Raw genomic sequence first — 19,589 nt, forward strand, 5'->3', positions numbered from 1 at the left:
ATTTTTAGCAGGCATTTGACCCTAATCTACACTCCCCACCATGGGACTTTCCACACTTGCGGCACACCTCAGACCCAGTGCCCCACTTGCACTCTCCAGCATGCATCTTTCCACACGTCCTACATGACCTTTTTTCCCACACTCTCGGTTGCTTGTTCTTGGGGTTCCACATTTGAGTACCAGGTCATTTGGCAGGCGAGACCCACTTCTTCTCCTTCTTCTCTTTCATAGACACTTCATCTGTCAAGTCCTTATAAACCGTTTCCGCGAGCCTTACAGCAGAATCAAAAGTACCTGGTCTACCAGCCTTGACCAAGACACAAACATTCTTTGGCAGTCCCCTAAGGTAGCATTTGATCTGTTTGGCCTCGGTGTTCACCATGTCTGGCACCAACCTTGACAGACAGTTGTATTCAGTGAGGTATTCGCGGTGCGTCATCTTACCCGCCTTCAAACTCAAGAACTTCATCTCAACCTTCTCTACCTCTGCATCAGCACCGAATCGTTTCATCACTAACTCCTTCAAATCGTCCCATCTCAAGGCCTTGATCTCTTCTCGACTCTTCCTCTTCTCAACCGTCTCCCACCAGTACATCGCCTCCTCACCGAATGACTGGGTAGCATACCCCACAGCTTGGTCAGGACGGTATTCGCTAATTCAGATAATTGTGTCCATCGCGGTTATCCATTGGAGAGTAGCGATTGCGTCTCCTAAGCCAGTTAGCTTTGGTGGATCACAGCCTTTGAAAGACTTATAGTTGCATCCACCACGGCCCCTTTTCCTATCATCAACCTTTACCGACTTAACCACACTTGATTCCTCCTTTTCCTCCTCATCATCCTTCTTACTCTTTTCCCCCGACTTCTCAGCAGATTTTTCAGGGTTCCAGTTCTTCGCAGCAGCTGCTACCCGCCTGAGCAATGGCAGCTTGAACGGCAGGGTCAAGTTGATACCCTTCGTTGTTACTCGGATTTCCACCGGCTGCACTTCCTTCGCCTTCATTGTTAGTGGCTGCCTCTACTGACGGTTCTCGGGCAACACGTGGCCTACCATGACGTCCTGTACGCCCTCCTTTTCCAGCAGCTTTCTTAGCTCCAGCCATTCGTATTCTATAAGGAAACACAAACGTCATCACTTAAGGAACCATTTAGTACAAGGATAGTAAGGCTAACAGGTAATAACAATGGCCAGTTGTGATTAGCTGATCGCGTTACTTTCCGTGTCCTATACACTTCCTTTTATGAATCTATTTGTGCTGGTTCTACCTCTAACAGTTAGACAATCAATCAGTTCATATCATCACATGCTCCTATCCCTAGCCATTAAGCTATAGTTCATACATTCTTTCTTTAGAAATTACGCAAACATCCATTCATCATTCTAATTTACATGAGAACTTAATCACATACTTTACCTTTACTTAACTTGCTTGAGTGACACATGGCATTCCCGTACTGGCATCTTCTTTCTTTTCTTACTTTAATCTCATTCTCTGTTCGAGTCTAAGCATGTAGGATGCTTAAATCTCTCGAACTTTGCTCTGATACCAACTTGTAAGGCCTCTTTACCGGTGCCTCACTTTATAATATCAGAGTTAATAAAAACATTCGCGTAATATTAAAACATTCAAACCAATATTATCATATCCATCATTCTTGCCTTTAACGAACATTCAAATAATTTAATATTAAAACATTGTCTTATAAAAACATCATAACATAAAACTTCATTGAGATGCCAGTGTCTTCAAATCCATGCCATGTGCTTCTCCTCAAGCAAGTTGCCCCATTCTACTCACCTGCGTGCCTGCTAAAAGTCAGCTACGCTGAGTGAGTTCTAGTTAATCAGGCGACATACAATACATTCACATACTAGCATATGCACCCGGAGGTACATACCTTCATATCTTCTTACACACTTACTTACATACGTACTTTCATTCTTTCTTTCGTACTTACTTACATACTTTCATTCATACATATACGTTTTAAAGAGCATTCCGCCCTATAACTTTTGCCTATATTATTAGGGTCGGTTCCCTACGTTCACCGATATTATTAGGGTCGGTTCCTTTCATTCGCCGATACCATTAGGGTTGGTTCCCTTCATTCGGCCGATATTATTATGGTCGGTTCCCTACATTCGTGCTACTATAACATACATGTCATTTACATACTTTCCTTGACAATATGTGCAATCTCCGAAGAGCGTTCACGTACCATGAGCATTTCATACTTACATTGTTCATACATCATACATATTCATACATACGTCATTCATACATATTAATTTACTAACTTAAAAGTTCAAGGGTTAATGGTTAATTATATCATTCTTTTATAGGCCAGGGACTGTTCTGTCATTCTTCCAAACATCCAGCTCGTTATTCCGTTCTCAACGAATGGGGATTCTTAACGAATTAGCCCCCATAACGAACTGACTATTGTAGCGAATTACCCCATTTAGCGAACTGATCTGCATAACGAATAAACCTCTAACGAACTGACCTAGTCAACGAATGAACCCTATAACGAATGGGGTTCATTCGTCCCTCTCTTAACGAATGGCCTTAACGAAGGGCCTTAACGAATGAGCTAGTTCGTCCTTATTTCCTTAACGAACTACATGCTAGTTCACTATTTTTCCGCTAACGAATTAGGGTTAGGTCAGGAATGTCTGAACATTCCCTGACATTCATTTCCTCGTACATAACTTTTCTGGTGCCGCCATCGCCGGAATACCGCAAAACTCACCGGAAAAACGTATTTTCATCGTTTTACACCGCTTTTCATCGTTTTTCGTCCCGTTCGACCCAGATCTGAGCTAGGGTGACCCCTAAGCTCATCTTAGGTTCGGTTTATACCCGAATCCACCCGGATCTCGTGACTTAAACGGTTTAACGGTGTCGGCTTGTCGTTTTGTGACTATATATAACGGTTTAAGCTCATACAATATCATAGTATCATTACCTTGGATCGAGATCGGTTATTCTTCTATGTTTCGGCTAGAGAGAGAGACTAGAGAGAGCTTAAGTGTGTGTTTTGGTCGTGTATGTAATATGTGTGAAATGAGATATAAATGGGTAATTAAGGTTTATATAATTATGGATCATGGGCTTAGCCCATGGTCTTTCCTCTTTTCCTCTAACCTAAGTCCATAACCCAATTTCATTTAACCCGACACTATCCCGACTCATAATAACTCATACTTTCGTTTATTAACCGAAACTAGAAAACGGGATGTTACATTATATATACCTTAACATTAAAAAGCATAATAAACATTTTTAGTTTACTCTCTCTATCTCTCTTGCGTTTTACATCCACACTTCGGCGACGGGTTCTCATTTCCACCGGTTTAATATTTTTTCTACTCTAAGGTTCCATGACCATGTATTATTGAATATTTTTAGATTTTCTTTCATTTTAGTTTAATGACCATTGTTTAATATGATTATCACTTACTGTATTTAGGTTTTAAATCAAAATCCAAGGTTAAATGAGCATGTTGAAGTTTCTGTAATGTTTCATCTTTCTAACAATGAATGGCTAATTTAGGTGCTGATTACAATTATTCTCATAAACATGGTTGATTTAGGTGGTCATTAGCATTTTTGTCTTACATATTCCAGTTAAATCCATTGTTAGTTCTTGCTAATCCCAAATATGCGTTTTTATTTTTTAATTTAGTATATATAAATTATAAATTTATTATGTAACATTAATTTAATTTTATTCATTTCAGCTTCTGGCGGTCCAAGATTGTAAATCAGCAAATTGTCTCAAAGGAGTGTGGATATTATTGAAAATTTTTATTAATTGTAAACATGTTTTGATTGTTAACATGTGTGGATGTTATTGAAAATTTCTATCAATTTTAAACATGTTTGTCATTATTTGTTTTAATATACTTTTTACATAAAACTTTTTCCAACTTTATTACCGAATTACCTTTTGAAATACAAAACAATGATTTCAATTGATATTTGAATTTCAAATGAAGATAGTCATTTGACTTTTCTTTCAAATTTACTTAAAATACAAGCCTTTGTTACTTAAATTTTGCTTAATATTCATTACATAATTAATCAATATTAAATACGTATAAAATTAAAGCTTTTTTATGCCTAAAATATGTTCCAACATTATTACTGAATTCCAGCATTAATGATTTCAAATACTTAGCTTGACCAACACATAAGTATTATCTTTGTTGGTTAATTTATTCTTAATTAATAAATAATTAATATTCATATCATATTTATTTCCGATTAAATACGGAATTTGACTAATTACTAACAAACTTTTAAAGCATTCCATATTCTTCAATGTCAACCAACTTTCCATTTGTTTATATTTGACCATTTTTAATTACGCTTAAATGTTAAAATTAATGTCTAAAATAAACCCCCAAATTAATAATTTCAATCTTCTATTCGAAATGCAAATTAGAATCATCATTATAACTTAATTTTAAATTTAATGTTACTGAAAATATAGTAAGGTGTTTCTTAATACGGAATTTGAAATAAATCATTTCGAATTTATATTAAATTTTCAAATTTTAAATAGTCACTATAATTGCTTAATTTATGGTTAATAGTCATAACATATTTAAACCCGATTAAATATGAAATCTTGCAAATTAAATACAAACTTTTAAAGTTTTTTATAGTCTTCAATTTCAACAAACTTTCAATTTTCTTATATTTGATTTTTATTATGCCTAAATGTCAAAATTAATGTCTAAAATAAACCCCCGATTATAATACTTGAAAAATAAAAAACATTTCCAATTGTTTGAAGTTGACTAATTAACCACTTTTTTTATATTTTGTAATTATTTTGAAATGGGTTGTTTTAATTTTAAAAGAGTATCAAATTTGTTCGGTATGAATTCGTGTCGTCACAAGTTATTTTTAAGTTATAATATTTTTTTAACTAAAACGACATATTGATTTTTCATATATAAATCATTTCGTAACCAAATTTGAAAAAATATGAATATCCAAATTAAATCGAAACTGACACACTTTAATATTCAATTTTATTATTCAGATTCAGACAAAAACTGTCATCATAATTAATTCGATCATATCCCTACAAAGTTTATCTAACTAATCTATAAATAAAAACCGTGTAATAATTTTGTCAAACAACTTTTATTATTAACCGTATGATAATATGATTACCATCTCTATATAATTCTTATCATAAATTTCGTTCTTTCTTTCCAAGGATTTATATTTAGATTTATGATTTATTTATAAGTTTGTGAATTGTATTTGTACTTTTATTTCTCTTAATAACAATACATTGAATTTGATTTTGTGGTGATTTTAGGTTTCTTCTTTGCAATTATAAAAAATTACAACATGTTTCTTTGTATTTTGATGATTGTTTAATAAACAAGACTTTATGAGTTCATATATCATGATGTAGTTTATATTGATATATCTTTGGTTTCATGGTTTAAATTAGAAAGATGTTTTAAGTTGACATTTTACTTTGTTGTTATACGTTATTTTGTTTTAATAAAAACAACAATATGATACCTTCTAATGAATGTAAAATTATTTGTTCTTATAAATATTACACTATCAATTTATTATTATTATTATTATTATTATTATTATTATTATTATTATTATTATTATTATTATATATTTATATACAATTTTCACGCGTATGATACACATGTTACTAGTCATTAAAAGATATTGAAATTTTACATTATTGTTTGAGTATTCGTCTCCAATTCTTCCAACGTTATAGAAAAATGTTTTTTAATATGTCAACATTTTATTTTAAATATCATTTTTATACACATAAAATGTATAATAATATCGGTATAAATGTTTTGTTTTAAAATAAATCAAACACCAAGGTATGGTTTGCAAATTATAATTTATAATTAATAGTGTATAAATATATCAAAAAATTATTTTAAAAGTCATAAATAAAAATCATTATATAATATAACTCAATTTATGTATTACATGTAATATTTTTTTTTACTTTTATTATAACTTTCATCCGTGTGTAATACGGGCTTACATTATTAAACAGTTATTATTTTAATGGTATATTTAATTTGGAAGATATTGTTTTTTTAATTTTTCTGGTGGTGAAACAAAATGTGTTTCTTTAGTTAGAATATTTGAAAAAGTTGATGGTGGTTAAATATGAAATAACATGTTTAGGTCTTTTGTTGATGTTTTTTTGTGGTTTGGTGTATATTAACTTATTGTAACTTAAAATTTTTAATATTTAGACATTGTAAATGGTTAACGTTTTGGTCTGAAAGTTTAAAGAAGTTTTGTATTTTGAATTTGTTGTTGAAATATATTATGTTGGTTGACATGTTTTTTCACCCATGTGTAACACAGGTCTATACCCTAGTTTACCAATGAATTCACTATATGCGTAGAAAATTACCAATTTTCACGGTTCTCTTTGAAACTTTAAAACCGTTTAAATCGATCATTGATTTGATATCCGTTTAAATGTTATTATTATATTTTTATTTTGGTCAGTTTATTTAGGATTTTTCAAACCATATACCCAACTATTTGATTTTCGAATTATAGTCAAAACCGGACAGCAAAATATAGTTACTAGGCTTTATAATTTTTGTTCTATGTAACTTCTTATATTTTACTTGAGCCTTCTGTTATATTAAGTTGTGCTGCACTCATGTTTAAGCTTTCACTAATACTACAATAAAGACAACTAGCTAGTTTCTAAAAATTTTAATTATTGGAATGTCATCGATTCTTTACTTAATGTATTCTACCAAAGGCTTATAATGGATGTTTGTTAAGGTGGAGTCTCTCCAAATAGTAAGAGTTAATCTCATAATATACAATATATAATTATGTATTAATTTGTGGTTAAAAATGAAAAACTGTAGTTGCATTTTATGCATTTATTTATTATTTAAATGATCAAGAAACCGATAACCATAAAACCAAACCCAAGTCAAACAATTAGTAATGATATAGATTTAATATTCAATGATACGATCGGGGTCACAATGGTCAAAAACCGTAGTTAATGATTCGACTCATGATTTTACATAAAAATCATAAAATATTATACTGCATTCGTACTAAATACATATACTTCATCATTAGTGTATTTATGCTATATAAATAATTTAACGGTATACATTACAGTCATTAATAAAGGGTTTTGATAATACGGTATATATGCACCGTCTATCTTATCTTAAGGGAGCTTTTTTTTTGTCGTTAAAAAAAAGGAAAAGAAAAAACTGATGCATTTGGTGGTCAAAGCTGCATATTTAATTACATACTACAATAGCAGTGCTTGATGTTTGAATTTAACTGAGTCATGATCATAAAAACGCGCCGTTTTTGGTAAAAATTGAAAAGTTTATACATAAATTTGGTGGGTGTATTTGAAAGTTTACATATAAATTTTAATCCGATTAATCCGGAATAGTCTCTATTAATCTCGATTAATCGTTAGTCTTTACCCAATTGACGCCTTTCAATTGAATCGATTAACAAGGCAAATTTACATTTGCTTTATAACTATATGTAACCCTATTGTAGAATATCATTCTTCAAAACCTATTACAAGTAAATTTGGATCATTTCTTGATTTGGCGTGTCATCCTTATAAATGGGTCATGACTCTTTTATGCATCATTCCAATTTTATTTACAAAGCATAAATTTATACAAAGAACTACAAAAGGTGTACTAAAAAATTCTAATCCATATTTATTTAAAACTATGATGTATTAATGGATACTAATTAAAACTGAGGACAAAAAACACTTTCACAAAAATCAAGAATTTTGAAAAATTATCATATAGATTTTTTTATATATAAAAACGACGTCTTTATTATGTTTAAGCTACCAACTTTCTAAATTGGAGAGCCTTGTTGCTCTATTTTGACCAGACTATGTAGTCTTAAACAGGTCCACGTCGCCTTTAGAGTTGGGTTGGGTGTTCTCACGGGAAACCATACAATCGGTTGTCACTTAACAGTTATTGTGCCGTCACAAGAGCATAACTCTCTAGCGTAACTTACAGAGAAATGAAAATCTAGGTGCGCTCGATATTTGAACTGACAACCTCTCAAGCCCTAACTTAAATCCTTAGATCTGCTGGAGAACCCAAGTCTTTTTACCATTAGACCGCATGAACACAATAATAAACTTTTCAAATTATTTAACTAAAAATAATTGATTAATAGTTATTTTCTCTTGAACTGTTCCCTACATGGGCAACCTTAAAAAGGATTAGGATTAAAGAGCTACTACGTACAAAGCATACTTAGTTTAGATCATCTCCCAACAAAATCCCTTTTTGGTAATACAAGCACTCACTTTTTATTAAATGTACTCTTATCATAGCCAAAAAAGAAGGAAATATGAAATGTAATAAAAAAAAGTGGAAAGGTTAAACACAAGTTCTTATCAACCAAAAAGTCCAAAATAAATATATTTTCCTAACAACCCTCTCCTATGATTTAATAAATATCCATTAATACACCTCACCCATGCTCTATACTCTCCAGATATAAACCCATCTCCACCACCTTCTTCTTCATCATCAAACCGGTGACCAACATGGAAGCTGACCTTATTATCATGTTCATGCTGGTAGCCACCACTTCAGCCTATTTCCTATGGTTCTACCACCTCTCCTCTCGTCTTTCCGGTCCCAAAGTCTTCCCTCTCTTCGGTAGTCTTCCCGTTCTCTTCCTAAACCGCTCCCGAATCCACGATTGGATCGCGGGAAACTTACGCTCGTCATTGGGCGGTAGTGGGACTTATCAGACTACTACGATCGCCATACCGTACTTTGCACGTAAACAAGGCTTCTATACCGTCACTTGCAACCCTAAAAACATTGAACATATTCTCCGGACAAGGTTTGACAATTATCCTAAAGGACCCACGTGGCAAACGGCGTTTCATGATCTGTTAGGCCAAGGGATATTCAATAGCGACGGAGAAACTTGGCTGATACAGCGGAAGACGGCGGCCTTGGAGTTTACTACTCGGACGCTCAGGCAAGCCATGGCTAGGTGGCTTAGTCGGACTATTAAAACCCGGTTATGGCGAATTTTGGAAAAGGCTTCTGAAGAACGTTTTCCGGTCGATTTGCAAGATCTTTTGCTCCGGTTAACGTTCGATAACATATGCGGGTTGACGTTCGGTAAAGACCCGGAAACGCTATCGACCGAGCTGTCCGAAAACCCGTTTGCAACGGCTTTTGACTCTGCCACGGAGGCGACACTGCAACGGCTGTTGTACCCTGGGTTCCTCTGGCGGTTGAAGAAGCTTCTAGGGATTGGGGCGGAAATAAGACTCCGGAAAAGCCTTCAAGTTGTCGAAAACTACATGACCGAGGCGTTAACCGCTCGTAAGTTAAACCCGTCCGATGATCTTTTGTCGAGGTTCATTAAGAAACGTGACGTCGACGGGAATATTTTCCCCAACGACGTCTTGAAACGCATTGCGTTGAACTTTGTGCTGGCTGGGCGCGACACATCATCTGTCGCGCTCAGCTGGTTTTTCTGGCTGGTTATGAATAACCCGTCAGTTGAATCTAAAATCATCGACGAATTAAAGACGGTTTTAAAAGATAGGCGTGGGAACGATCCGAACACTTGGATTTCGGATCCTCTAATATTCGATGAGGCCGATAGGCTGGTGTACCTAAAAGCGGCCTTGGCCGAGACTCTCCGTTTGTACCCGTCCGTGCCAGAGGATTTCAAATACGTTATCAACGACGACATATTACCAGACGGTACTAGAGTTCCAGCGGGTTCAACCGTGACATACTCGATATACTCGGTTGGGCGAATGAAGAGCGTGTGGGGTGAAAATTGCTTGGAGTTTAAACCCGAGAGGTGGCTGTCGGAGACCGGAGATAGGTTCGAACCACCCAAGGACGGGTACAAGTTCGTGGCGTTTAATGCTGGACCAAGGACATGTTTGGGGAAGGATTTGGCTTACTTGCAGATGAAATCAGTGGTGTCCGCCGTGCTCTTACGTTACCGGCTGTCGTTGGCTCCCGGGCACCGGGTGGAACAAAAGATGTCTTTGACGTTGTTCATGAAGCATGGTCTTATGGTATACTTGCACCCACGCGACCTCACCTCAGCATAGAAGCATTGGAGGGCAAAAGTGGAAATTAAATCATTGATTTTGGGTTGGTCGATCGTATGAAGAAGGTATATCACATACATGCATGTGTGTGTGTTCAAATGTTTAGTCTTGGTCATTGATTGGTATTTACTGATATTTCTTTTCTTCATTTTCTGGTTTATTTTTGGTAATATTGTAGTGCTTCGTTTGGCTTGGTGAAAATCTTACCGAACTTTCCAAATTATAAAAATTAATGATTAAACAAATATGAGTCATTGTTGACTTCTTATATATATGTTTCTGTAACGTAAATATGATTTGTGATGATACCCTTTAATTTATATAATACGATATTTCATCTATCGGTTCTTTTAAGTTTTAATTGTAATTGTTGGTGTCAAATCCGCATAAAAAAATTATTCATCTTTGTGGATTGAGTTTATGATCATGGAATACAAGAATCGTTAGTCTCACTCCAATGAGTACGTTTTACACTATAATCGTTTGATGAAGGACTACTTCAACGACACACCTACATTTAACGACACTATGTTTCAACGGGAGATTTGGAGCGAGAGTATACGTATTTTCAACAAAATCCCGAGGCAAAAGGATTTTAAGGATTCACTTCCATCCAAAAGTGTACTTCGGCGTTACGCATCCTCGCATATGGCAACACGACCAACATCAACGAAGAGTATTTAAAGACGGCTGAGAAAACGACGCGAGACGCGTTGGAGAATTTTTTCATCGGTAAAATTTAAATTGTTTACATTAATTGCTGTTTTTAATATAAATATTTTATAATAATTTATTTGTATAGGAATAATAAAATTATACGCTAGTCGTTATATGAGGATTCCAACTTTAAACGACCTGACTCGCATATACGATGTACACGAAAACAAACATTCTTTTCCAGACATGATCGGGAGTATAGATTGCATGCATTAGGAGTGGGGCAACTGTCCAACCGCATGGCGAGGTCAATACACTCATGGTGACCATGGAGTGCCAACGGTTAGTCTTCAAGCCATTTATTCACTCGACCTCTGGATTTGGTCGGCCTACTTCGGCTCCGTCGGTTCCAACAACGACATAAACGTTCTCAACGCGTCCGTCCTGCTAGAGTATTACATCATCCGAAGCATACTGGTCTTACCGTTTTAAGCCAACGACACCTTCTATCGTCACGGATACTATTTGGGATATGAGAACTATCCCACACGTGTTTCGGGGTTCTAAAAAACGTTGGCATTATGTGAAAATCCATGTCATGTATGGACGATGGAAAAAATGAGTGATGCCATATATACGTGTATCATATTGCATAATATGATTTTTAGAAGACACTGGCAAAACAATATGTCAACACAATATACCAGGAAGCATTCCAGAACAGTTCCCTCAACCAACCGCAGAGCAACGAAAGCAAAACCTTCACGAGCTCACATCAATTGAGATACATAACCAACTTAAAGCGGATTTGGTTCAACACGTGTGGGATAATTGTCCCGTTGAAGTAGAGGACGAATATGAAGATGAGGACGAGGATGAATATGAACGAAAGAAAGGTACCATGCTAAGTATGTAATATGTATCTTCGGATACGTATGTATGTAAGTATGTGAATGTATTGTATGTTGCCTGATTAACTAGAACTCACTCAGCGTAGCTGACTTTTTATATGCACGCATTTAAATAGTCTGAGGCACCTGGCTTGAGGGGGGACACATGACAGGATTTGAAGACACTGGCATCTGAAGACTTGTCATGATGTTTTGATATTATATGTTATGTTACGTTTTAAAAAGACGAGTTATGAAGGTTTGTAATGAATGGTTGACTATTATTATTATTATTATTCCGCAAAAGTTTTAATTCACTCTGATATTTAGAACTGTGTTTATGAGTATATCGAACGTCAAAGTAGGGTACCGGGAACATGGCCTTACATTTGCCTAAATGAGTTTATATATGGTGAAATATTTATAACTCGATGAGTTCCGATGTGAGCGCGCGGTTTGACAACTTGAAGCTTGCACTTAAAGAGTTTTGCGAAGGAAAAAATCACTCGAAATATTAACTCAAGATAATACATGAAGAAAGAAAAGCGATGCATGCGGAATACAAAGCCATGCATGAAGAAAAAATGAAGGCTATCTCAGAGCGGCAATGAGAAAAGGATCTCAAGCTCCTCGCAAAAGGATCTCTCGCATCTAGATGGGCCCTCACGGGCGTTTTTGGGGGGAAAAACAAGGATAATGGCAAAATACACAAACGAGGACAAAGACGACGAAAATTAGTTCTTTTTTGTAAGATTTTTTTATTTATATGTTTTTAGTTTAATTTAGTTTGATTTTTATTATTAGTGTATTTTAAGTTTAATAAATTTGCTGGTTTTATAAAAAAAATAATTAAAGGGGCTTCGAAGCCCCCTCATCATAGAGGGACATCATTGGGGTGAGGCTTTGAATCCCCAGTTCTCACGTGGCGCTGACGTGGCACTGGGGAGGGGCTTCGAAGCCCCTCACCATAGAGGATGGTCTTATTTCTCTAAATTATTAAAAACTAATACATTAAATTTACCTCTCAAAATATGGTTTCCTCAAACGTTTAAAGTATTAGTTATTAATAATTAGAGAAATAAGACCATCATATATGGTGAGGGGAGGGGCTTTGAAGCCCCTCACCATAGAGGATGGTTTTATTTCTCTAAATTATTAATAACTAATACATTAAATTTACCTCTCAAAATATGGTTTCCTCAAACGTTTAAAGTATTAGTTATTAATAATTAGAGAAATAAGACCATCATATATGGTGAGGGGCTTCGAAGCCCCTCCCCAGTGCTACGTCAGCGCCACGTGAGCACCGGGGTCTTCAAAGCCTCACACCAAAGATGTCCCTCTATGGTGAAGGGGTTCGAAGCCCCTTTAATTTTTTTGTAAAACCAGCAAATTTATTAAACATAAAATACAATAATAATAAAAATCTAACTAAATTAAACTAAAAAACATATAAACAAAAAAAAACATAAAAAATAAAAAAGTACAAAAAAATAGAACTAATTTTTGTCGTCCTCTTCCTCGTTTGCGTATTTTGCCATTATCCTTGCTTCCCCCCCCCCCCCCAAAAAAAAAACGCCCGTTTGGGCCCATCTAGATGCGAGAGATCCTTTGCGAGGAGCTTGAAATCCTTCTCTCGTTGCCGCTCCGAGTTAGCCTTCATTTTTTCTTCATGCATGACTTTGTATTCCGCATGCGTCGCTTTTCGTTCTTCATGTATTATCTTGAGTTAATTTTTCGAGCGATTTTTCTCCTCGCGAAACTCTTTAAGTGCAAGCTCCAAGTTGTCAAAACGTGCGCTCACATTGGAACTCATCGATTTATAAATATTTCACCATATATAAACTCATTTAGGGCAATGTAAGGCCCCGTTCCCGGTTCTTTACTTTGGCGTTGGATATACTCATAAACACAGTTCTAAATATCAGAGTGAATTAAAACTTTTGCGGAATAAAAAATAATAGTCAACCATTCATTACAAATGTTCATAACTCGTCATTTTAAAACATAAGATAACATATAATATCAAAACATCATGGCAAGTCTTCAGATGTCAGCGTCTTCAAATCCCGCCATGTGTCCCCCCTCAAGCCAGCTGCGTCAGCCTATTTACATGCTTGCATATTAAAAGTCAGCTATGCTGAGTGAGTTCCAGTTAATCAGGCAACATACAATACATTCACATACTTACATACATACGTATCCGAAGATACATATTACATACTTAGCCTGTTACCTTTCTTTCCTTCGTATATATATATATATGTACTTTCTTTCTTTCATACATTCATTCATACATTCTTTTATATCATCACACTTTCATACTTTCATAATACATACATAACTATCTTTACCATCGCAGATATTAGTAGGGTCTGGTCCCTTTCTTCTCTATCTCAGATATTATTAGGGCCTGATACCTTTTTTCTCTATCTCAGATATTATTAGGGTCTGGTCCATTCCTTCTCTTTCTCAGATATTATTAGGGTCTGGTCTCTTCCTTCTCTATCTCAGATATTATTAGGGTCTGGTCTCTTCTATCTCAAATATTAGTAGGCTCTGGTCCCTTCTTTCCTTTCAACCATTCATACACATCTTTACACATACATTTAGCTATATAATTCATACATACTCATAATCATTCATTTATCACCCATATATTGGTCATAACTCACCTCCCCTGGCGATGTGTGCAATATCCGAAGATCGTTCATGCACCGACAAGCATTCATTCATAACAGTCATACATACTATCACATCAATCATTATAGAATACACTTACCATTTAAGGTAAGTGTATTAACGTTCACATTGAGTATGCACACAACCCCGAAAACATAACAAAGAAATGGGGCTAGAAACTCACATAAGTCCTGTTACGCTCACCATTAATGGTTATTCATTTCTTTAGCTGTGCACGACTAATTGTATAACAAATACATGTATCAATTAACTATCACTACCCATATCGCGTTTCTAGTTTAATTATAACCCTCAACAATCAGGGTTTTAGGGGTGGCAGCCTCTAGTAGGGTCCAAGGGGCAGAGCCCCTGGCTGGGGTTAAGCTGCTAGGTCAGCTTGGGAAAAAAGTATTTTCATTAACTGTTCGTCTGTTCTTAACAAAATTTCCATCAGAATTCTTTAATAATGTTTTATTGTTAACTCATTAATCCTTTAAGGTATCTTTCATCAATTAATAAAGCTCAAGGGCTTCTATGTAATTAAATCAATCTTTTCTCTAAGTCCAGGAACCTTTCTGTCATTATTTCAAAGTCTAATTAGTTATCAGTTTCTTAACGAATGAGGGCTCATTCGTTACTTCATAACGAATGGCCACTTATGGACCTCCATAACGAATTGACCTTTATAACGAACTGACCTTTTTAACGAACTATCCTTTATAACGAACTGTCCATTGTAACGAACTGACCTTCATAAATAATTGAGGGTTCATTCGTTAGTTCTCTGTTAACAAATTGCTTAACGAATGAAGCTCATTCGTTATTATTTCTTAACTAATTGGCATAGAGAATGAGCCTAACGAATGAGGGCTCATTCGTTAATTCCCCGTAACGAATGGCATAACGAATGGGGTTAATTTGTCATTCTTTCTTAACGAATGGGCATAACGAATTGGTTGCTCATTCGTTATTTTCTATAACGAATTAGGTTTAGGTCAGAGAATGTCAGAAACATTCTCTGACATCCTTAAATGCTCGCGCCGCCTTTCCGGCGCCGTTATCGCCTGAAAACCGGGATCTCTCCGGAAAAGCGAGATCTCACTCATTTTCCACCGTTTTCACAATTTTTCATCCGTTCGATCCAGATCCGAGCTAGGGTGACCCCTAAGCTCGTCTTTTGATCGGTTTATACCCGATTCCACCCGGATCTTGAGGATTTAACGGTTGAGGGTGTCGGCACGTTGTTTCACAACTAGATCTAGCGGTTTAGGATCCATATGATATCATAACGTTATTACCTCGGATTGATGCTCGGTTTTTCTTGGTTATTTCGGCTAGAGAGAAAAGAAAGAAGAGGGAGAGATTAAGTGTGTGTTTTTGATGGTGTATGAAATGAGTGGAATGAATGGATTATGGGTTAATTAAGGTTTATATATCATGGGTCATGGGCTTAACCCCATGGTCTTTTCTTTCTTTCCTTATTAACCCAAGTCCATTACCAATATTACTTAACCAACACAAGGCCATCTCATAACATTTAGTATTATTATTCTATTAACTGAAACGGAAACGGGATGTTACAGGAAAATGCATAAATAATAACGAACATTCTATTTTTCATAGAAATCGATATGTTACACAAGATGTACTCTTTAGATATTGAATGGGTTAGATCTATTAAGAAATCTGTTTCATATATCCAGATTGGTTGATGGGATGTGAATTATTTTTTGATATTGGATTTGAGTTATGCTACAGTAAAATTTTAGCGAATTAGCGTACTATAAAACTGATGTTTTATGACTCGTATAACAAGTGTCCTATTACGATGTAGTATAATAACACCAAAATGGTTAAACGTTATGTAAATGCTTAAATTATAAGACCCAAGTGTTAAGTGTCATATTAAGTTATGTTATATTAAAACTTTAGCGAATAAGTGTCCTATTACGGTGTATTATAATAACACCATAATGATTAAGCGTCCTATAAAGGTTAAAGTTATAAGACTCGAGTGTCAATGTCCTGTTAAGTTATGTTATAATAAAACTCTAGCGAATAAGCGTCCTATAAAACAGATTTTTTATGACTCGAATATCAATGTCCAATTACGGTGTATAATAACACCACAATGATTAAGCGTTTTATAAAGGTTAAAGTTATAAGACCATAGTGTAAAATGTCCTATTAAGTTATGTTCTTATATGACTTCGACTAGAAAGGGTCCTATAACACCGAACATTTATGACTTAACTACAAAGTGTCCTATTAATTTATGTTATAATAAGACCTCCAATGATCAAGTGTCCTATTACATTACCACATAGTGGGACACCAAAAATTCCATGTATTATAGATTAGAGTTAAGTGTCATTTTAGTATATGTGGTTTGGCCAACTACGCGACTTTAGTATCTATTCTTTATTTTGTGCAAATGGCTACCTCAGTTTCACAAAACTTGCATTTTTAGTACTTTTTTTCTAACCTCGTCTATTTTTTCCGTTAAGTTAGGGATAATTTGGCAACTTCGTTATTTTCTTTGTTTTTTATCTTTCCTCCTAAACGCTTATATCTTGTAAACACGAAATCCACAAATTATAACATCAAAATCCATATCCTAAATCCCCAAACCCTTTCTCCATATCATCATAGGGTTTGAATTTTTACGATATTTGGGGATTTAGGATTTGGATTTTGATGTTATGATTTGGAGAATTAGGGTTTACAAGACATAAGTGTTAAAAAGAAAAGAAAAAAACAAAGAAAATAACGAAGTTATTAAATTATCCCTAACTGAACGGAAAAAATAGACGGGGTTAGAAAAAAAGTACTAAAATTGCAAGTTTTTTAAAACCGAGGTAGCCATTTGCACAAAATAAAAAATAGGTACTAAAGTTGCGTAGCTGGCCAAACCACAGGTACTAAAATGACACTTAACTCTATAGATTACTTTATTAGGATTTACATAAGTGTCTTATTAAGCTATATGATAATACAACCCCAAAGAATCATCCATCCTATAAAATAATTTTTTAGGACAACGGTTCTGTAGCGTATATTGTAAAAGGACCCCAAATGTTCATTTGTCATATTAAATATATTTTAGGATCCTATTTTACAAGCGTCCCACACAAAAGGTCCTAAAAAGCCCCTTTTGTTGTAGTTAAGGGTGGCAAACCCAACCCAAATGGGCTGTTTTGGGTCAAGATGTATAAACTTTAAAAGTAAATGGGTTAGGATGGATCAAAAGAATTCTTCAAGGAGGTTAGGATGGGTTGGAAATATACAGGTGAGTTTCATTTATAGGTTAAAATGGGTCAAAACAAAATACCCAAGTTATCCAAATCTATCTAATTCAAAATACCTAAACTATCATGTGCGAAACAAAACTCATCCGAAACCCAAAAAATTTATCAAAACGAAAAAAACCCCAAACCGACTAAAACGAAACAAAAAAATCAAAACGAAACTGAACCGAAATAGAAAAACAAGCAAAACGAAACAAAAAAATCAAAATGAAACCGAAAAACTAACCAAAACGAAACTAAAAAGAGAAATGCAACCGAAAGGTGACCAAAACTAAACAAAAACACCGAATCGATCAAAACGAAACAAAAAAACGAAACGAAACTGAATCAAAATAAAAAAACGACCAAAAGGAAAAAAAAGCGATATGAAACCGAAAAGCTGACCAAAACGAAACAAAAAAAAGGGAAATGCAACTGAAAAGTTGACCAGACCAAAACAAAAAAAAAAACAAAATGCAAATTAAAAGCTGACCAAAACAAAAGCACCGAACCGACCAAAACGACACAAAAAAACCGATATGAAACTGAACCGGAATAGAAAAACGACGAAAACAAAACAAAAAACCGATATGAAACCGAAAAGCTAACCAAAACAAAACAAAAACACCGAACCAACCAAAACGAAACAAAAAAACCGAAACGAAATAAAAAATGACGAAAACAAAACAAAAAAACCGACATGAAACCGAAAAACTAACCAAAATGACACAAACAAAAAAGGCGAAATGCAACTGAAAAGCTGACCAAAACAAAACAAAAAATCATCGAACCAACCAAAACGAAACAAAAAAACGAAACGAAAGTGAACCGGAATAGAAAAATGACCAAAACAAAAAAACCGATATGAAACTGAAAAGCTGACCAAAACGAACAAAAAAAAAGCGAAATACAATTGAAAAGTTGACCAAAACAAAACAAAAATACCGAACCGACCGAAACAAAACAAAAAAACCGAGAAGAAACTGAACCGGAATAGAAAAACGACCAAAACAAAACAAAAAAACTGAAATGAAACTGAAAAACTGACCAAAAGGAAACAAAAAAAAACTAAATGCAATCGAAAAGCTGACCAAAACGAATCAAAGACACCGAACCAACCAAAACGAAACAAAAAAACTGAACCGAAATAGAAAAATGACCAAAACGATACAAAAAAGCCATTGTATTGTTTCAAGCAAGCCTCAAGGAGGTCGGCATCGTTCGTGCCACTTCCTATGTTGTTTATAAGGCGATTGTGAATTTTGGAGAAGTTGTTCATTTTTAAAACCATTGCTTTCCATTTGTTGGAGACGGAATCATCCCCGCGGTAGCGACCTCAACCCATTATCTCAAAAAACATACCACGTATTTCTGCCCAAAATTCCGCATTGCGTTTACCATCACCTACGATACATATAAAAGCTTTAGTATTAGTAAACAAAAAAAACATAAAACATGAAATATATATATGAATAATTTGATGATTTACCTTCAATTGAGTCTTTGGATGAGTTGATTCACGCTTGCGCCAACGCCGCTTCCTCAACGTCTTCCCAGTTTTTTCTTTCAGCCCTTTCGGTAGTTGTTTTATCGGCACCAACCTTCTTTTTATGTCTCCGTTTGCGACGAACTTGCGGTTCGTCTACTTGGGCTTCGGTAAATTGGGTTTCCGGTATTGGGGTTTGGGGTGTTTGGGTTTAGGTTGACGGAGGCACAAACGGAATTGGCATTTGAAACAACATATCGTTGGGAAACGGTTGTATGGTTGGAGGCATTACGGGTAGATGTTGGTTGGCATATAAAGGGTTGGTAGGGTCATTGTTGTTTGCGATTAGGGGTGCAAACGAGCCGAGCTACTTGAGATTGGCTCGTTAAAAAGCTCGAACGAGCCGAGCCTTATCGAGCTTGAGCCATAAAA

General features: G+C 35.1%; 1 non-coding gene and 1 pseudogene across 1 annotated transcript; one reads left to right on the forward strand and one right to left on the reverse strand.

The window, feature by feature from the left end:
- Nucleotides 1-7,607: 7,607 nt before the first annotated feature.
- LOC143567590 (U6 spliceosomal RNA) lies at nucleotides 7,608-7,707 on the reverse strand. The gene has a single exon (XR_013141440.1). It is a non-coding gene; the product is annotated as a U6 spliceosomal RNA (small nuclear RNA).
- A 900-nt stretch (nucleotides 7,708-8,607) lies between these two features.
- LOC143567583 (cytochrome P450 86A1 pseudogene) lies at nucleotides 8,608-10,190 on the forward strand (annotated as a pseudogene).
- The last annotated feature ends 9,399 nt before the right edge of the window (nucleotides 10,191-19,589 follow it).

This window comes from Bidens hawaiensis, unplaced genomic scaffold, assembly GCF_021521415.1.
Source record: "Bidens hawaiensis isolate Kalapana, Puna unplaced genomic scaffold, B.hawaiensis_p1.1 tig00023446_1, whole genome shotgun sequence".
NCBI lineage: Eukaryota > Viridiplantae > Streptophyta > Magnoliopsida > Asterales > Asteraceae > Bidens > Bidens hawaiensis.